At 39.4% G+C, this 22,102-nt stretch overlaps 1 protein-coding gene across 5 annotated transcripts in view; it reads right to left on the bottom strand.

The window, feature by feature from the left end:
• APBB2 (amyloid beta precursor protein binding family B member 2) overlaps nt 1–22,102 on the bottom strand; it is a 187,099-nt gene that overhangs the window by 118,722 nt on the left and 46,275 nt on the right. For all 5 annotated transcript variants that reach the window (XM_071556576.1, XM_071556575.1, XM_071556582.1 and 2 more), the window contains one exon: nt 9,622–9,718. The gene's annotated coding sequence lies outside the window, so the exon portion shown is untranslated. The remainder of the gene's footprint in view (nt 1–9,621; nt 9,719–22,102) is intronic.

Below are 22,102 nucleotides of genomic sequence, written 5' to 3'. Positions count from 1 at the left end.
GTTTTGTTTTTTTTCCCCAAGAACTCTTTCTGAATTGTGATCAGACTAGCCAAAGCAACCTGCCCTTTCTTTAAGCACACCCACTCACTCAGGTGAATCTCGAGGGGATTTCTGGACTCACAGAAAGGTAAGCGACCTTGTTGCTATCCAAAAGCCATAACTAAAGCATCTGAAAACCAGCACTTATTTTCCACATCCATCCATGAGAATGATAAAATGGAAGGAGGTCTCAAACATTGTTTTCAAAAAATCCAAGTATCATGCATGTACAGGTTTTGTTTTGTTTTTAAATGTACACAACTTAGACATCCACAATTCCACATGAATCTGAGTTAAATCTGAATATACGTAATATGTCAGATCAGGTCTTCTTAGTTTTTAAACTTGCTCACTCCCATTTGTTTTGTAAAAAAACCGTGCTTTGTAACAGCTTTCTTTGTTTTTTGCTCATTATTCTCTTCAAAATTGCTTTTAAAATGTTTTACAGTGATTTTTACATCTTTCTAGTTAAATTTAAAACTACGTATATATAAATGGATACATAGCCTTATGGCTTCTCTTTAAGACATAATTTGACATAGCTCTGCCTGAAGTTTTTTGTCTTTTTTGTTTGCTCCTGACAATCTTCCCTTATTCATTTCAGGTGATCAGCCCCATGCTGCAGCAGCTGCAGACAATCATGGAAACAAAACCTGAGCACCACCACTGCATACCTGCCATCCAGGGGAGCACCTGAAAGCACTGCCCACTTCACCTTACACCAAGTTTTTTTGGGAGCTGTGGTGACAGAGCTACTCATCATCACACATAATGAGGACATAAATAATCTTGCAAAGAGGCCTGCCATGACTTTCAATAGAGACTGTCATCTTTCCACGCCATTTTCTTTACAGAGCTTCTTTTGTTGCAACTCTTCTACATTTCTTGGGTTTTATGACTGCTACGTAAGAGTTTCGTTTTACTTCTATTAATCTTCTGACACTATGAAAAAAACCTGAAACCAAAAGAAAAACTAAGTTCTGGAACTACTTGTGGTGGGTTTTTTCCCAATCAGAGAGTCAAACCAAGAATTCTGTCCACAAGACAAGGCACACAGCATCCGGTTTGCCTGAACTAACTCCATTACCTTTTGTTTGAGGACAAACAAAGTCCAATCTCCATGGCCATTTTTACTCAAATTTATTTTTTCATGCATGCTGCTGTTTATGAAGTCAGCTGATTCCCTGACCTTCCATGGTTCTCTACAAGCAATGTTTGCTATAAATACATGTGTGTTCAAACACAAATATAAGTAGATTCACACTGGCTGCTATAATATCATACAAGAGATTGTGCCAGCAAACCCACCCGCACATGGCCAAGAAAAAGGATAGGACAGAAAATTACCTACAGAATTCATCCAAGTGTGACTATCACTCAGCATTTGTAAGAAAAGCTACACACAGTGTAGGGAAAGAAAAGATTATTGCATGGTTTCTCAAGGGACAACTACTCAAAAAATTACATTCCATCACTCTCTGGGTGATATTCTGACAAACAACACCATTCCACCTTTAAAGCCATGCTTTGAATACCAGGAAATAGCCCTGCTAGGGAATGTGTAAGAGGAATGACTTACATTGCTTTAAAAACATACAGAGGCCACAGGTCCTAAACAAAGCAGACCTGCTACAGCAAGGGTTCAGATACTGAAAGAGGCTGATATAAATAGAAAAAAAATTAAATCTGCATGTAAGGCTGGCAGATGGCTCATTTTGAAATAAGAAAGTTCTACTGCACATACACATTTTGTGTACATCTGTACATATTTGCATATATAATGCAAATGTGCCTCTCACAGTCAATTGCTTTTCACTTTGCCTGCATTCAAATGAGCCACTGCCAGCATCACCTGTAGGACAACATTAGCAAAACACAATTTAATCAAGTGAGCAAAGTGCCAGCCAGGCCATTAGGAATTTGTGCTGCTGATTTCTGGAGGCACATACAACGACAGCACAGTCAATGACAGCACATTCATTCTCTGTACCGGGAACAGCCATCAGATGCGGATCTCTCAAGGCAAACTGCCTCTTGGAGAGAGCACAGTGTTGTCTACCAGCCAGATATCTTCTATCATTGCAAGTGTGATCTTTTTTGAGGTCATTAATGATTCATAACCACTATTCTTCATCTAATAACCACCACTATTTTTAAAAAATAGGTATTTTCATCTCAGGGTTTTTTTTCCCAAGCCTTCTGTTATCCAAGAAACCATATCTACCTTTCCAGTTTTGTCTGGCAGTGCTGACATCGAAGAGGTGAGGCTGCCCCCTTCACCCGCCTTTGCTGAGAGGCAGGGAGCCACCTTGATTTCCAAAGGACTCACTTCCCATTAACTGCCCTTGCTGACAAGGATAAAAGCTTTCTGGGAACAGGAAAAACAACCACAATCCCATAGCCAAGGGGATGTCCTGCTTGCACTCCAGCTCTGCTGCATTTGCAGGGCATTTATCACACTTGGACATAATAGCAGACATACTCAGAGATCTAGAAAGTCCTGTCCTGTCCTACCCAAGAAGCCTGGCAATTCCATCATTTCTCCTTTCAACAAATTCTCACTACTCAAATTCTTGTTGCCTGCAGACATTCTTGCTTGCACTTCTCTGTCCTGTATACTTTTTGGCTGCCTTTGTGCTTCTAACTTCTCCCCTAACAAGTTTCTGCTTGGATGCTTTCCCTCTTCTCCATTCTTGAGAATTCTTTCATGAGGGCTTTTCTTATTCTTGGTCATCTTTTCCAGGTGTCAGCTCCTTGGTTAGCTGAGGTTCCCATATGCCATGTGGGGATGGATGCTTTTGTTTCCCACTCTTTTCTGGTGGATATTATGAGTGTTAAGTCACTTGAACAAAATTCCTACTGTGTTTTTTTTTCCTATGTTTTTCTGAAATTTAGCATCTCAGTACTACAGCAGCCAGGTCATGTAGCACAAGCTGAATTCAAGACATTCATAGTTCCCTGACCTTAATCTCCTGCACAGGCGATACACACTTTCTCAGGAAACCGCACATGCTTTTTATATCCATTATACACAAAGTTTTCTTCATGCAGATTTTGTTAAACCAAAGAGTAAAAGAAAACCTCAGAACATTCTGTGTACAACTATACAGTACACCATATATATTTTAACACAAAGAAGAGCACTGTCTATAATACTGGCAAGTTTGTTATAAATAGAGTAAACTTCAATCACTCCAGTGCAGCAGTTTGAACGGTATCAGCTAACGATTTCAATTTTCCTTGCCCACTGCTGAGGATTTGTTAAGTTAGAAATAAAGTTGCACATTATAAAAAAGAACTGTGGTGTTCTGAGCCTCTGGGGCTGCAGCCAGGTTGGGCTGCGTGCCAGAAGGAAGCCTGGCAATCTGCAGAGCTGTGCTGGAGTGCAAAGGCATTACACGATCAAAGCAATCATCACTGGGTAAAACACAGCTCCCTGTAAAGCCTAAACCAAGAGGGCAATATTTCAAACATATATTCTGAACCTCATTTACACCAAGATTTATGAAAAATATTTTTCAAACCTGACTGTCAGGTAAAAACAGTATTTCTAAATGAGAAGTTGCTTATTTCTTCTTAAGTTACAAATGCCAGAATGCTTTTGTTTTCTGTTGCAGCATTTCACTACTACTCTCCCCTTTCTCCTTCCTGGTAGGAATGAACACAATGTTGTTGCTATCCTTCCAAGAATGGATGCAAAAATTGAGACAAAATAGAACCAGACTCTCCAGAAAAATGTTGTAATTTCTGTGTTTGCCAGCTCTCAATTAACTAGCAGGATGAACTACAACTTCTGTCTCCACACTGATGTATCTGCTAAACCAAAAATGTTTGTCAACTCTCCAGACAGAAAAACAAAATCACCACCTTCTAGATCTTGCTTGAGAGAATGACTTTGTATTATTTATTACTCAAAACAAAAATTCCAAGTTTACCCATTTTGTCCATTTGAATCTAAATTATCTAATCCAAACTCCCTATGTTTCTTCTGCCCTTTCACCAAAGCAGTGAGCATAGCAGAACCCACCTACTGCCCAAAGACTGGGATTTCAAGCTGTTCCTGACTCCTATGGATAGTAGAGAGCTCTCAAAAGACAAGTTGAGCATAACAAAGCTAAGCTCAGCTGGTTTCTGGGGTGTGAGGACAGAAGAAGAGAATCGTAAAGCAATACAAAAAACCTGCACTGGTATTTCTTTAAACAGTTGTTCCAACACCAGCAGATACCTTCCATGACTTTCCTTATCGCTCTCCCAAACAGTGTCTGATCCATCTCTCTCAAAAGCAAAATACCAAAACAAAATCATAACAATTCTGTTTGTAATGTATTATACTCACTCCTTCCATCAGAATTTCCTACTTTATTTAACCCAAGCACATTATACCCTTTGTCTGTAATGCAACAGTCACAGCATTAACTGTTGCTGCTCCTTGGGGCCCTGGTGGCAGTGGATGCAGCAACAAATGCAGTGTCGGTTGAATTTTGATGTTTCAAGGTAGGGTTTCTTCTACAAGTTTACCCAACTGTTTTCGTACTAAATATATATTTATTGTACAAATATATGTAAAGCTTTATATATTTTTAAATTTGTGTGTGTAGCTGCTTCCTGACCATTGGACAACCAGCTAAAATACAATTTACAACTTAGAACAGAGGAATGACAATGAAGTAAACTGTTACTTTAATAAAATTTCATTTTATCTGTGGCAATGGAAGGCACTAAGACACCAACACAGGCTTTCTCCACACTTGATTTTAATCTCTGATGCTGTATACAAACTTCAGTTGCCCAGACAAGCCCAAGTATTTTCAAGTATTTTTCAGAGACTGTAAAATCAGGAAGACGTAGGGAATGGACATGATGCACAGAAGGAAGCACAAAACTAGAAACTTCTCCTTTTGACACAATAAGGAGAGACGGGAAAATACAAATTACCAAAAGAGTGGAAAATACTGGATGATAAAAGAAACTTTCAATAAATATTGTCATTAATGATCCTGACACAAAAGCTATCAGTGAAATCTGGTGACAAAAAATTTGTACATTTTGCTGCAAGGAGAAAGCTGGAATTGCCAAAAGGAAAACTGGGTGCTGAAAAGGAACATAATAGAAATGTAATGAAGAACAAAGCATGAGGTCATTTATACAGGGAATCACCAAGAAATTATGCTGTCAGCGTTGGACTGTGATGCAAATATTTGAATATAATGGAAGAAGGAGACCCAGCTACATCAGCAGGGTATTGACTCACTCTGAGCTGCCAGTGTGAAGTGTGCATGGGGGCAAGCAAATCTGGTAACAACCTTTCCTGCACAGCTGGGAAAACGCCGATATGGTTGTGCGAGGTAACATCCAGACCTCATCTGAAACAACTCAGTAGCATCTGGTCCCTCACACAGCAGGGATTAACGGAAAATACAGGAAACTGGAAGACAGATTTCTGCCTTGTACAAGGATATTTATTAAAGGTTTGTCTAACAGCAAAACGAAGGCCAAGAGAAGCAACAAAAACTTTGAATTGTAATGATGGCACACGGAACAAGCGCATATAAAGCAGCCACTGCTGTTTAGATAAATTCTAATTTCCAGCCTAATATTGGAGAAAAGTGGTCAAAGAATGACCCTCCAAAATGGTATAAAATCATCTAACAAACTACCTTAAAATTATGAATTGTGTAAGAATCTGAATGGAAGGTGTTTAATGTTTTAATTAAATGTTTTAATTTTTCTGTGGAATTCACAAGGAGGTTAGTAAGAAAGTCTAGATTCAACAACAAAAATAGAAGACAAAAATCTCTAAAGTTATAAAGCTGGTTAGTGAATAACAAGAATGTCTAAAGTATTTTTTAAAATACCAAGACCCATGAAAAAAAACACGTAAGATCTGGAGTATCACATTTCAAAGGCTTTCATCTAATAGGACTTGGAAGAAATTTAGGGAACAGATTTTTCACTCTGCCTTCTGCACAATTTCTTGGCTTCCTTACTTCTCTGAAGCAGTTGAAACCAGGAATAACTGAAAGCAGATGAACTATTTCTGAGGTATGATTCAGGATTTCCCCCGTCCACAACTTAAAAAGCCCTGCTTTCCAGGTGTAGCTTTCTAAGCATGTGTCTGAACATCTCAATTTGCCATAAACTGGGCAACTGCTACAGCTCTTCACATCATCATCTTTTTGCTGCTCAGCCGAAGGAAAGACTAGAGTCTTATTTGTAGGAAGCAACTAATTTATAATTTTTACAAGAAAACAACCCTCTGGGGTTTGTTTTGCTTTTTAACTCATAGGGATATGAAAAAAATAAATTCAAAGTCATGAGGAATTTATAAGGACAATAAACTGTAGTATCCAAATGGTACACAAAATAAACCTCTCATTTTTATTTTTTTTCATTTTGGGAGGTTTTATGGCAAAGCCATTCAATATAGAGAACTCTCATACAACACCTCTACTGAATAAACAGTTGCTCATCAGCCACACAAAATCCCTCACCATTTTAGTACATAAATAGATGTTGGAAACAGTAATCTCTGTAGCATCACAGGGAAAAAATTACTTTTAGTTAATGAAATAAGGAAATAAAACCCCAGTAGTTTTTATGTCTTTTTAGAAGGAAGCCACAGAAACTATAGCTTTATAACAAACTACATGATTAATGTATCAGTATCATAATGAAACAGAACCATACAGTCATAGAATTATTAAGGTTAAAAGAAAATCTCTAAGACCATTGAGTTCAATCACTAATCCAGCACTGCCATGCACACCATTAAACCATATCCCCAAGTTCCACATCCACGCATCTTCTGAACACTTCCAGAAAAGGTGACTCCACCAATTCCCTGTTCCAATGCCTGACAATGCTTTCAGTGGAACAATTTTTTAATATCCAATCCAAACCTTCTCTAGTTCAAGCTGAGGCCATTTCTTCTGGTCCTGTCACTTGTTACCTGGAAGAAGAGACCAATCCTCACACCACTACCACCTCATTTCAAGTAGCTGTGAAGAGTGATAAGATCCTCTCTGACCCTCCTCTTCCCCAGACTAAACAACTTCTGTAAAAGTTAACAAAGTAGTAATTACAATGAAAATTATACTGGAACTTCTGTTAAAGTACTTGTTTAGCCTCAGCTCAAAAATAATGTCTACAAGAGACAACCAACCATATAATGTACGATTTGTAGTTTTTTTTAACTGAACAAGTATTTGAAACTCATGTGTAGCATACTGAGATATGGTCAGCCATAGTTAAGATAGGGTTTGTTACATACAGTTATCACATAAGAATTCTACCTTTCTTGATGGAAGAATTTATTCTTGGGGGGGAAAACGCTATTTTTTTTAGAAATTAAACATCTATCAGAATAATCTAAATAGTTTCATGCTGTTGTTGATGCTTCCTAATCCTACCTGAGCCATGAATAATCACGTTAAATATTGCAATGCTCCATTAAGAGGGCCATTATTTAACATTTTCTAAAGCACTGTTGATTTCTACCTCATGGTACCGTTTTCCATTTTTTCACAAAGATGAGTATGGGGACAATAAAATACCACCTGAAGACAATCAACCAGCTACAATTCAATTATTTTTTTTCAGATCTTTCCTTTCCACAACACCCTCTCCTCCTCAAGGCAAGAGCTATGTCCTTGTTTGTGAGGACAACGGCTATTAATATAGCGAGGAATTTATTTTTGAAAGTATCATATACTTAGGCACTATAAAAGGCTGAACCAAGTCTTATGTTCCCCAGTACTACATCCTTTGTTGCTGTTACCAGTGGCAAAAGTGATGATCAATAATGATAGCATCAGGAGCAGAAGCACAGGTTATTCCATTCACCTGCTGCAACTGCAGAAGTTCCCCAAGGGTTTTCTTCACTACCTATTGTTAACAAAATGAAGCATCAGAAAATTAGCCTGATTTTGTGAATAACGTCTTCCACAAACAAGTAGCTATTCTTTCTAGTTCCAATCGTTCCATAATTCTGTGATTTTAAGTGATGATAACATAGCAGGAACCTTCTGATAGCCTGAGCTGACTTATAATCTCCACGGTAACTCTGTGTTTTAGAAGAATACTGCTTGATTCCCATGTAAGAATTGACGCTCTCTCAAGCAGGTATAGAGACTAAATGAAAACAACTTGGAAAAAGAAGTTGCATCATTAGCACAGCCTCCAGTGTATTATGGACCACTTGTCTATTTGATTAACATACAAGAAAAGCATGAAGGCCGAGACTAGCCCTGAGCCCCTCCATAAGTCCATAAGAGCCACCTTTACTGCACTGACTGAAACATAACTGCATACCAACATGAGACTAGTCCTGGCTGGCTGGAGGCCCATCATTCTCTTTGTGCAATGACTGCTTTAGATAAGCAATATCTCACTGGAGTGTAGCTTTACCTAGGGGAAAAAAACCAAAATGAACAAAAAAAATCCCAAACCCTAAAACTTCTGAAATTGTCCAGGATGAGAAGTTCTTTCTAAATAAGGAATTCTCTGGGAAAAGTAATATGAAGCATGAAAGATTATTTTCTAAATCCATGTCTAAATACAGGCATTTATCTTCTCTATTTTAACTAATCAGCTAAAGAGAAAACCTACAAGATAAGAGTTTGCAGCTATGCACCCCATAACTAAAGCAAGAACTTGAGGCATGCATAAGATTTCTCAGTGGCTACAAGGCTGGCATGCAACTGAAAGCTCTGCCAGCTCTCCTCCATCAATTAGGACTGTACAAAATAACACCCTTGTAAGCATCACATTAGCAAAAGCCCAGAAGAATGCTGCTGCATTTCAGGAAGGTGGAAAGGCAATACTGATGGAAAAACCTACTGCTTCTGTTAGCAAACAATGCAGTTTCTTTGCAGGGCTCTGCCAATACAACTACTTTCATGGCACAGTAAAATCTACAGATGTGCTTAGTCCAAGACTCTCAGCTAACAGCACTTTATAAGCAGATAATTCCAGACTTCTCACATTTTCTTATTTCAGAAGATGAGAAACCCTGTGGCTTGCCAGGCACTGGTAAGTACAACCCCAGCCTGCAAAGTCACGTGAGAAGGAAGGGAAAGTTACGGCAGCAAAGCTGCTGGGGAGCGTGCACCAGAAAATCCCTCCACACACACAGCCTCAGCTGGAGTCACAAAGCACGGCTGCTGCTGTGCGCCTCCCTCCCACTCCCAGACCCACACAGAACTGTTGAGATACATCACAGGAGCCTGCACTTCTGCACTGCAATCCAGCAGAGGTGTCTGCATTAACAAATAGAATTACTGACAACACCGAGGAGCAGCACTACTATGAATGTAGCCTGTTCCCACAGGAGGTGGCAGAGTAAGCTGCAGTACAGCTAAACCACAAAAATGGATAAAAAAACCAAGAACTCTTGCTGGAGTCCCACCTTTGTTCATGAACATCATGATATACAACGTAAATACTGCACAGAAATACAGATACCTGCAATCTCTGTGCTAGGAGAAACCTGAAAAACTGGTGTTTAAGACACAGGGCAAGAAAAATTCAGAAAGAGTCCTCCCACCTCACAGGATTCCCCCAGACACAGAACAGGTTACTTACACTTCCCAGCTCGTTGATGGAAAGCCCGTAGCAGAGCAACAAGTTCTGGAGCCCCGGGCACCAGCACTCCCTCAGGTCACTGCAGCAATCAGGCAAGCTGCAAAACAGAAACAAGTCACATACTAAGAGTTTTCATTTATGAAGAGTCAATGAGAGATTAATGAAAACCACTGAGCTTGCAAAGGTGCGCGTTCCCAGAAGAAACCTGCAGAGCCGTGCTCTGTGGCAGTGGGAGCAGCAAGGCAGTGGGAGGATGGGAATCACACAGTGACTGAGTAACCCGAGCAGCCACCTTCAGTTTACATCCTTAAAACCACCTGCATTCAACAACATGCAGAGGAGTAAAAGCAGAACAGAGGATCCAAGTATCACAGTGCAGGGATCTTTAGAAACCAGGCAGGTGTTGTGAACTGCTGCTGGACTCTGGCAGCTCAGGCACGCCAGCAACACGTTGCAAAGCACACTTCAAATTCTCTCTCCCTCCACACTGCAAAACAGACCTGCAGTTTTCCCGATGCACACTGAACATCATGAAGAAAATTAACGTGGACGACAGAAATGAGCCACAAGTTCAGAAAAAACCCAGCATAATGTGCTCAGTGAAGAATATGTTCATAAAAAATCATGTTATCAATTATGCTTGTGTTCAGTAGACATCAAGTATATAATTTATTTTTGTGAGGTCTGTGTGCTGCACCACAGTCATTCCACCTCGGCAAATTATTACATTAATGCTATGGCATTTGGTACTGAAAAATATATTGGGATTGTCACCACATAGTGACAGAAGTGCTGTTATCCCCCCAACAAAATATGCTCCATCAGCGGCACCAGATCGGTCACTCAAACTGTGTTCTAGGATTCAGGGTATTATTCAGCTTTACATTTGTTCCCCCGTCTGGAGAAACTAAATATGCAAGACCAAAGATACAAATCTTATCTGCTGTAGAGCTTAAATAATATTTTTAATTTGTTAAAGCAAAAGTCATGCTAAATCAAGCCAAATTATATTAAATTTTAAAGAGAGAGTTATTTTCCCCGTCTTGGTTTTAACAGAAATCCAAGAACTATAAATCCTAGAAAGTATTGAAACAGAACAGATCATTTAAGAGAACTAAAAGCACTCTTGCTAAAAAACATACTTGTCATTTGGAAACTTGAAAATAGGTCATTTTACAAGTCAGATGAGAAGTAATTTTAAAATATAAAATTTTATTAAGAAATCAAGAAAATATACTCATTTTATTTTCAATAATAAAACTGCACTTTAAAAAAAAGCTCTTCAAGGGGGAAGGAAGAAAACAGACCAATGCTCATTAAACTAATATACTACCTTAATTTTGCAGGCACAGTTGCAGACTTTTGTATCAGATGATCAGATTTCAGTATTCAAATCAGAGAACAAAAAAGAAAGAGTGAAAGGAAACACGTGTTGTTAACACCTTCATACCAGGAAAGCCAAGAACCTACCAGGTTCCTGCTGCTTGAGATTCATGGGTTTCATATAAACAAAACTTTCTGGGTTAAATGCTCAGACCCCAAACTTCTCGACAGAATAAGCACATGTTAGGCTTTTCAAATAATTTTAAGGGGTTTCTTCCCAATATAATCAAACGGTTGCATATGTCTGTGTTGGCACAGCCATTTTTATAATTAATCCTTTTCATACTATATATGAAACCTAATTTGTTCTAAACCAAGCCTAGAGTAACTACAGCAGAAACAGTAGTCAATTCAATTAAAAAAAATAGGCAACTCAAAAAGTTTTTTATGCTTGAGAGAAAACAGTGTTATGATCCAATCTAAGGCAGGGTCAGCTATCAGTCTGAGATCAGAGGAAAGCCTGAAATACAAAACAGGGGCCTCAAAGATTGCAATAACCAATCTCTTCAACAAAACAGCAGATAGAAAATTGCAAAACAAAGTTTCAACAACAGACATCTGACCTCTGACCAAAAGCAGTATTAAGACTGATGGCATAAACTCCTGAAACTGTGCTGCCACACACCCAATATTTTCTATTTCCCAGCTGAGAATCCCCCACCCTGTTTTTATCCTTCCTCTGTATCCTCCTGAAAATGTCCAGTTCTCCACCCACATTTTTACCATGTTGCCTGCCTTGCAAATTGGCAGACTTAAAACCAACTTGAGAATGAAGAGGGGAATTTTTTTTCTTCCTGTTTATAAATCTTCGTATTTCAAGGAAAGCTCAGACAGCCAACAGTGGAGCCAGCTCAGTCTCCCTGACCTATGCAAGCTGGAATAATTAATTTAGGACTTTATTAAAAGCAGTAAATTGGAAGGCAGATAGCATGCAGGCACTGATATCCTTCTTAGAGAAGAAATTCGCAAATGTTTAACGCCCACAGATGACACAGTAGGAACATACTGTTACCATTAAGAAATAAACAACTGGATGGTTGAGGGAATAACAGGTGCTAGTTTAAAAAACTAAATAGTTCCTATTTCCTTCTTTTGCAACATGGGATGATAGCTACGTAAAGTGGGATTAGGTTTTTCTGGGTACTTGGATTTCCATGGGACACAGACCTACGACCCAGTCCTCAGCTAGCCTCAGAAACAAGTGATGTCACAGGTGCCAGTGTGCAACCTGACCTTCAGCACATTACAGAATTCCAGTTAGAAATAGTAAAACTGAACAACAGTCAGCAAAGAAAAAAATTTGGAATTATTCCCAATTTTTAAGATCTGGAATAAAACCTACTTTTGTGTATCTCTCAAAACAGAGTCAGATCCCTACCCAATAGACTACCTGTGAATTTGTAACATCTAAACTCAGACCAAATCTACTTTCTTGAGGTTTAGAAGGAATTTACCAAGCTAGGAATCACTGCAGCTTTTTCCTCCCTCTCCGTTGTAGCCTGTGCTTGTGCCTAGAGTGGCTTCCTGACAACAGCTAAGAAGGTTAGCTGGTTTGATTGCCCACCTTTCCAACCTCCTTGTTCTTGGTAAGGAACTTTAAAATTTAGAATAAATATACAAGAGGCAGGTCCCTAATCACCAAATTTCAGCTAGAGTTATTCAGTACCAAAATAGGTTTTATACTTCAGTAGCTCTTTTTCCTGAAGCACATAGGTGGGTTGCTCAGCAATGACACTGCATTTTTGTTCTTGTGTTTAAGTAAAAAAAAATCCTGCACCATCAAGATTCTCTGATGCTTTCATTGACTTAAAGTGAGATACTCTGATTTAAATCCACTTAAATCGAAAAACTGACACAAAAAATAAAAATAGTTAACTCTTCCCCCTTACCCACTGGGCAACAGCTTCTCAGATGGGCTGCAGGGCAGAGCAGCCAGCCTGGGCTTGAAGGTGGCACATCTCTCCAGGGAGAACAATAGATATTCTGCAAACCTGCCTGTGTAGAGCAGGGTGAAAGGGTGTAAAAGCAGCAACATTCACATCACAAAGAATCCAGCTGCCCTTTGAAAAACATCTACAGATTTCCCAATTCCTATGCTTTTAGAATGGAAGCGCAGTTACGAACTTATATGTGAGGCTGAGGATATTACACATGTACAGTACTCATTATATAGAGATGAGAACTGACAGCAGTACAAAACTGGTGAATTTTCACACTGCAGTTTCCTGTAAGGCACATACAGACATGCTGCATTTGCATTATCAGATTGGGTCATCTGCCTTAAAGGTCTTTTAAAGAGGAATCTCTGGATCCTACCTACCCTTCCATTAAAATTTCACCTCTTCCTCCAATTTCATAAGACAAGAAGGAAGCTATCCAGCATAACATCAATAATTAATAGGTACAGTGTGGTCATCTGTTCTACGGATAATTTTTTCTTTTTCCTTCTAGAAAGCACATTATCAGTTTCTACCTCAGCTCCATCAGACAGCCCCCCCCCAGTAATCCTCATGCAACCACCAGGAGAACCCAGGCTGCTGGTTGTTTTTCTGAAAGGAGGAGAGAAGGAAAGCTTCATTTTATTCTGAGGTTTCTAGGGGCTTTAATCTGGAAATAGTTTAAAAAAAACAAAACAAAACCAACCAAAAACCCTCCAACAACCAAAACCAACAAAACTATGTTTTCCTTTAATAAAAAAATCTGCCAGATGTATTAACAAATTGCACTTCAATCGGACTGAGGTGGAGGATTCTCATTAAAGAAGGGGTGGAGGGGAAGGCTGCTGTCACACCTCCAGAATTCCCTTACGCTTTTAATATCTACCTTTCTCTGCATCTTACCTTCCTTGGCAGCAGTTTTTGCTGAATCCACAGAAGGAAGCATCTAACACATCAATTCACTTACTGCCCTAGAGGACCAAAAGGAAAATTGCATCACTTAAAAGGTTTTACCTTCCCAAATTTTTGAAGGTCAGGAAGAAGCATTTCTTTCACAATCAGTGGCTAAAACACTAAAATGCACATGGCACTGTTTAATTTATGAACTCTGAGAAGTGCCACAAAACTGAAGAGATTTGTTTTTCTACTACTTGCAGGAAGGGTCCCACTCTTCCCCTTCCAGGTTAAAAAGCATATTCTGGATATCTTTGTGGAAAGGGCAGGTGGAAGCCTTGGGTCTTCCTAGGCCAACAAGGAACATGGGCATGGGTCTTCTGCCTCCCCACAATGAGGACTGAGTGGGGGTCACTGCAGATGAGATACTGAGAGGGGAAAGTCTCGGTAATTAGGAAGGATACTGAAGTCCGTCCCTTTCATTTTAGAGATTCTTTTTATTAAAAATGTCCACAGTGGATATTGAAAGACAGTTTTTGTTCTTACTTTTAAAGTTTTGAACAGAAGCAGGCACATGGGAGTGGGGCTAAGAAACTTGCAAGCCACTCTGGACCAAAACTATCATTTCATTTTAGCAAATCCTTCCCACCTTGCCTTCAAAACATTTATGCAGATCTCCACATTGGCAGTGACTGCTCTCAAACACCAGGGTGTTATTTTGGTCCTTTGGCTTCATGACTTACCATTTCTCAAGTCTTACTCTTTGCCAAACTGTGCTGCACAGAGATGAAATCAGAAGAAACCAAAGCACTGGGTGACACTGAAGGAGAACTCATGTTCAGCCTTGGAGAGGCTGACAGCTCCCAATGCACAGCACTGGCTTCAGCTCACATGGTCCTGTCAGACTGTGCACCCCAAAAAGCCCACCTGGATTTGTCTTGTGCTGCTACGGTTACACATAAATCATGCTATCCTACCAGCAAAAGCCTTTATGGAAATACCCTACCCCTACAGCATGATAGAGTTGGTACTTCCACTGGTGAGTAACTCAACCTCCTACAGGTGAACCAGATGGCCAGGGCAAGGAGCTGTTCCAGAAAGACACATGCTGCTCTGGTGCTAGGTGTTAGCACACATACATCCAATGTGCAAAAGCCAGTGGAAGAGGGGCAGATCTTAGAAACATTCTGAATACAGCTCCCACACTTCAGGATAGCCAACTTGCAGTGCACCAGGCATCCTCCAAGCAGCACAATGAAGCCTTGTGTCCTCCCTGTCTGACCCTAAGTCCACTCCCTCTCTCCAGCTTTCAGCATCACTGCTATCATGACTCTCAAGAAGGACAAGTTACTGCTATTATGAAACTGAGCAAACATCTGGGCTGAGGCTGACAGTCTCTAGGTTATAATGCCAAAAGCACAGCACAATCAACATGGGGAACATTACTGTTCAACAGCAGCTCTTCAAGCACAGTCCAAATACCACCGCAGAATGTCTTCCCTCCCAGCGGATGGCTCTGCTTGCTCATCTCTTCTGACCCAAACTTCAGAGCTTGCAAAAGCACAACACACAATTTGTCGTTAGCACATCAGCAGCAAAATAAGTGTGCTTTGAAAAGCAGCTGAGATGCAAAGAATTTTTAAAAATTTAAAAGTGGAAACAAAGAAACTTGATATATTAGAAAAGAAAGCAGCCTGGAATCTATCTCCAAAAATCTTATTCTTAGCACAAGGTGGTGCAACATGGCTAGCTGTACAATTTTCCAAATATATTTTAGGAATAAAATTTACTTTTACACAGGCATCATTTTTAAGGAAAGAACTGAAAGCTGATATATGTGACAGAGACCAACCATGAGGTTTAGAAGCAACTGAAGATGCTCCTCCACAAGCTGTCTGGAGAGAAAAACATCTCCAAATGATCTGACTTTCTAGCAGACATACCACATTTGAGACCAGGTTTTATCTGTCACTTAGAGAGGGACCTGTGGGTGATGACTATTCAGGTCACACACACCTTTTCTGCAGCAACCCACTGCACAACTATTCATGTGATAAACACCCACCTCACAGAAGCCAGTGGCAATGAATAATGCAGGAGATCCAGTCACTCCACCACACATCATACCCATGGGATATGGAGGCAGCATTTTAACTCAAGTCATCCTTCCCCTTCAGGGCACAAGCATGCTTTTCAGTTATTCTCTTTCCACCTCCTGTTCTGCATATGCAGTAACAAGTCAAACCCAGAAAACCAGGACAAGCAATTGCAGAAGAAATAGGGACACAAAGAGAAATGCAATACACCCTCTCAGAAGAGGGTATTAAAATATTACATCAGTTCAACTCAATAGCTCCACAAACCAGAGACAGCATCCCCAAAAAGGCAATCCACTGTTCATGCTTCCCAAGAGATACACTTTTCCATCATCAGACAGTAACTTCACACAGCATTAGCTAAACCAGGATAAATTAAAATGGAGCCATACTCAGGCTTAGCTTGTAACCCTGCCTGAATGAAGGCAGAAGGGAAATCTGAATTTGCAAGTCAACTCCTTTATAAAAAGGCATTATCACCTATGCTTTAGGTACAAACTCTCCCAATAACTCACTTAAGTTATTAACTCCTAGTCTGAATACTATTATCACTGTATAATTCTCCACAACACCTCTTGATATTCTCTAGTACTCTCCACAGCTTATACTGCACACAACAAGGTGCTCCATCTTAGAGCATCCTTGACACCCTCAATGCCAGGGCAAGGCACAAAGGTAACAACCTCACAGGACAGGCACTCAGCAAAGCCAACTTGGCTCCTCTGGCACTCTGCCTTTCAGCATGCTGCTTAGGCAACCACTCTACACCTGGCCTTCACACAACTTTTGCATTAGCCTGAGCATCCACTCACACTGCAGATTTAATATGCCAATAGAAGGGTTGTTGCATACTATTTTTTTTCAATATTTTCATAGACATAAGAAAATCTATACAGAAAAACTTACCCAGCAAGAGACCAAAAGTGCATTCATTAATGTCTTGGCAGACTCTCACTGCATGCTTAAAATTCCTGAACTAGAAAAAAAGGCAGAGAATAAAGACTAAAGTCCCTCCCCAGTTTTAGACATAATCGATTTTAATGATGCTGCTACAAGATCTCATAATTTTGGCTTCAAAGCCACCTAATTAGGCTTTGCAGGATCTTTAACTTCAACAACATGCACTAACAGAAATCACTCTGATTCTGGACACTAGGGCAACATATTCAAAACTTTCTGCCCTATAGGTTCTTACTCGTAGAATGGGATCATCTCATCTACCTTACAAGTCTCTGTTATTCTAGTTTGGGGTGGGATAAAGTTAAAAAAATATTACAGTACATTTTTCACTCCACACTAAAAGATCTTAATGCAAGTCTATGACAGGTTTGGAACAGACCATTACATATGTGGCTTAGTAGTATTAAGGCAGAACCACAATTAGAAGTACGTATCAAATCTGTTCTATCTCCATCATCTCAAATATAACAACTGTTGGGGGGTTGGATTTTTTGTTTGTTTGTTTTTTCTTGTTTGTCTGTTTTTAACAAAACGGGGTCAAGGAGTACTTGGAATATTTCTTGGGCAGAACAGCTGGTGGTTAATATAAAAAGTCCTTAGTTAGCGTATTTCTTTATTAATCTTCATTGCTGGCAAGCTGACTCATTATCTAGGGTTGATCTCTTAAGGAAGTAAAGAAATTTAGATGATTTTTTTTCTACTAAAGACTGCAGGTCTAGTGTTATGCAGCATTTTCTCAATTCCCTGCCTCTGATACGAAGATCTATTAATGATGCAATTATACCCAACAAAAACAATGAGATTAATTTATTGATCATCTTCAAAAATAACATGCATACATTTTCCTACTGTGCCACAAAAGCTGCTATGAGGCTAACATCCTTAACCTAATCTAAATACTTTTACTACCTTTTTTTAAAAAAATCAATTTGAGACCTCTGGTAGAAGAGACTCTGTATTTTCTCCTAAGAAAATGATGATTAAATATTCCAGAAGCGACTGGAAAAAATACGCTTTCCAGGGAAGAGAAATTAAGAAGATAAAAGATATAAAATCATCAGCTACAGAAAGGTCAAGAGAATCACCACCTGAAGAAAAACTCCAAGGATGGCTGTCACATGACAAGACATTTGGTACTTACATGTCAGAGATGTAACTCCTGTACCACACATTTGCTTCCTGTGGGGACCAATGACTTCCCATTGTTTTTAGCATGACTGACTGCAGGACAGTGTTTACCTTAATAGTCTTGTCTTTACATTACACAAAGCTTTCCTTAACCATCCTACAGGCTTCCAAAGTTTATTCCTCTAAGTTTAGCCATATTCTATGCTGCAACATGTAAGCATATCCTTAATTTGAAAAACCTTTCCAACGACTGCAGACAAAACATCACATCCAAAGAACTACATGCCATAGGACTGCACTCAGCAATTCTACTTAGGAAAAAAAAAGGTGGCATTTCTCAGGAATAACTTCTGCTCATGTATGATTACAGCCAAGAAATACAATACATGCTCACAAGTCTGATGTGGCAACTACTCATAAAATTAAATTTTAAAAATCCAATACTGATTATGAAGCTCTTTCAAAAGACAATCACTTTAAAAGTGTTTATTTAACAAAAGAGCAACAGTAAGACTGCAACTTGTTATATTGATTTACCCAAAATACATTCATTCATTTTTTTTCCAAGGTCTCCATTCCTAAGGTTTTCAGACCTAGATTTTTATGAGCAAGTGTTGTGTTTGGGATTTGTTTTTTAAATAAGCTCATACACATACATGAAAGGCAGCTATGTCTGCATTAAATCAACAAATTTCCTCTTGAACTGGAAAGAAATTTTCCTGCAGGATGTCACATACTCAATTGCACAGCCAAATGGTTATATTTACACTTCATGTCAATACCAAAAAGTCGAACTATAGAAATTAAGATACTGATGCAATATTGCCAAGACTTCAGTAAAATATCCTGTGCATTGCTAAACCACTTTCATTAAAACACGGAAATACCATTTCAGAATAGAACTCATTTAAGAAGTTCCTAGCAGATGCTCTAGAAGGAGCAACAAAATTCACTCCTAATAACATTCCCTCGCTCTAGCTCACTTACATCCCTATCATTTCTGGCTATGAATTAAAACTTCCGGCCACCTCTTTACCTAAGGCTTTGATTCCAGAGAATTACACTGAATTTTTTCTAATTCATGCAGAACCATCCCCATTAGTAAGAAATCAAGAGGCAACATACAGTGTGAGGGATCTCATCTCATCAAAACTGCTCCCCATTTGATTTTAAGACAGAATAACATGCAGGGTTTTTTTTTTCCCCACATAAAGGACTGTCCTGGGCATGCACTGCAGTGCTTTGTCCTAGAGTCTCCAGTTCAAGAATGCCAGCTATGTTTAGCATTTTGCTTGGAGGTACTGCAGGAATCCAGGGTCAGCAGTAGCCACAGGTGGTCAAATTTACTCAAAACAGTTAAGTTAATCAGTACAGCAAAAAAATGTAATGTCTCCAACAGAGACAGCAGGGCTTAACAGCTTCCAAAATAAGTACTGATAAAGTCCAGAAGCACAAGAGCAACGCTGGAGAGGCTCAGACAGGAAATTCTGGAGCTGTCTGTGTATTGATCCTAAACTGTGACAAAAGGTGTAAAGTATTATGAAATTAAAAATAAAAAAGAGGGTAATCTACAACAAGAAGCAAAACATGCAATAGATAGAACAAACTGAACTGAAATACTGATGGAAAGGTCTTGAGGAAACGCCCAGTAAATCAGTGGGACTTCAGCCACTAATTTCACTGAACCTAGACAGAGGTCTGTGCCCCAAAGTGAAAAATAAAATTCAAAACTCTTGTGTAGCTTAAAAGTATTTTTTCTCACATGTCACCTCCAAGAGGTCTCCGAACTTGTGCAGAGTTCAAGTGCAGAGTTACACCTCTAGGAATAAAATCACCTGGCGAGTGACCAACCACTGACCATGGCTGAACGTGGACAGCTGAAGTGGGACCACCTGAAAGTCAAAAACACTAAAATTCTTTATCAGACCCTTCAAATCTTAATCATGGTGCCAGAAGCTGCTAGAAAGCAGTATGAGAAATAAGCATCTAAAAGCTCAGCTGAAGTCACAAAAAGCAAGAAGAATTCCCATTGTTTCCAGTTTACCCACCTAGGAAGCTGGTTCTGTTCAGAACTACTGAGGGAGAACAAGTAGCTGCCAGAGATAAACATGTGAGTGTGTTTATCTGTATATACATATGTACAAGTATCAACTCAATTTGAAATGAACTTATTACCATATTCAAAAGCAATAGTGAAATTTAGTACTATAATTAAGCTCTGTATAAACTGGAAATACGCATAAATGAGAGCTGGAACAGTCTTTAATTTCATACACACAGAACTTAAGTAAGAATATAGGGTTCCAAACTCAACAAGTTGAACTCCAACTACAAAGAGGTAAGTGCTTACCTCAGCTTAAGGAATCATTCTATGTACATTCATCTGCAGAAAGTAAAAGTTGCTGTTCTCCAGACCCAGCAGAGTGATGGTAACTGTACAGTTTTACATCTATGTTGATTTAAGCCAACTGGCCCTTTCAGCAGCAGTTGGCCTTTAGAGGGGCTCAGCCACCTCATCACAGAGACACAGTCACAAGGATGCATCTTATTTGAAGGGTCAGCTTTCAGCTGGGTCCTCAAATCAATCAGCTTGGACAGAAGGCCACAGGGGTGCCAGGCAAAAGGAGAAGGTGTGTTGTAATAGCTTGAAGAAGATGGACTAACACCATTTAACAGCTGCTATTGGCATCAGCTTTTAGAACACTCCTTTTGGAGCAATCTAAAGTGATGTGAAACCGTGCCCATAATCTTTCACCAAACCTTTAAACTTCATTGAAAGATGTCACATCTGGCACGTGCGACAGGACAAGAGCACTGCCAGTACAAATTATTTGGATGACACCTGTAACCTCACCAATGTGCTCAACTCTACCCTGCCCACTGTTTTTTCAGTACTGTTTAAAATCAGAAGGGTGAAAAAAAAATTAATTGGGGTCATAGCAGAAACTTACAGAAATAGACACACCATGATCTAATTTCAGCACAGACAAAAAGATCATCCTCCTCCTAAGGTACAGGAGGATGATGTAGCTGACATACGGACAGCCTGCCTGGCTCTAGCCACCTGGGAAAGAAAGCAAAATGTGACCCCAACACTGATCACACAAAAGCCCCCTCCAAGGATCTAGAAGTTTCTGGCATTCGCTACCCACAGTTGCAGGTATTTTTAAAGAGATGCCTTTTGTCAGAAACATCAGCCAGACTGGGCAATACCCAGAAGCTCTGGGAGTTTCAGTAGATGCAGGAGGTGGAAAGCAACAAGCAGCAACAGGGTTTCACTTAAGAAAAACATCACGCAATTCCCTATACGCTGGATACTGGTCAGAGAAACATTTACCTGACACAGATGCTCGAATTGTTCCTGCAGATTGAACAGTTTAAGCAATAGTTATAATAGTACTGGAATAAAAAGAAAGATAAAGCTTGAAAAAGCACCAACACTATAGTTTAAAGGTCGTTGAAGTTTAGAAAATTTAACAGAAACTAGGGAAGTGTTCTGTATCCCCTCCTAAGGGAGACAGACAGTGCCATGGGCAAAAGCGCTTTCAGTCACAATAATTTAAGCATAATCTTAAATCAATGGTGAATGCTTTGGTGTAATTGAGGAAAACTTTGTTCATAGCAGCAATTAGTAGACAAAAACTGTTCCAAATGAAATCATCAGGACTGGGACTTTAAACTCTGGTTTCATAATTCAAGCCAGTTGGTTTTAATATTCCTTTTGAATTACATACACATTTGGCTAGGTCTTTGTAAAACCTGTAGAGAAATCAATGTACAAATAGATGTTTTTTAAACCTGCCACATACTTTCCATAGAATATGTCAAGAGAGATATATTTTTAAAAACCTTATTTGAGAGGACACCTTAAAACTCTGTGTGCTCATGCCATTCATCATCTGCCATCTGATCTCCTGGCATATTTATCAGCAATCGTCTTTCCAATGTATCCTCTTTCTGCCTGTACTACTAACAAGGAGCTTAGAGACAGTCTGCTAAAAGAAATAAAAAATAAAACCTATTTCTAGTTACCAAAAGAAAAATTCCATAACTAGTATAGCACAGGCATGCTGCTGTGTGTTT

The sequence above is a fragment of the Pithys albifrons genome, chromosome 5 (assembly GCF_047495875.1).
Source record: "Pithys albifrons albifrons isolate INPA30051 chromosome 5, PitAlb_v1, whole genome shotgun sequence".
NCBI lineage: Eukaryota > Metazoa > Chordata > Aves > Passeriformes > Thamnophilidae > Pithys > Pithys albifrons.
The sequence above is the reverse complement of the archived record's forward strand: the minus strand, read 5'-3'. Positions and strand labels throughout refer to the sequence as shown.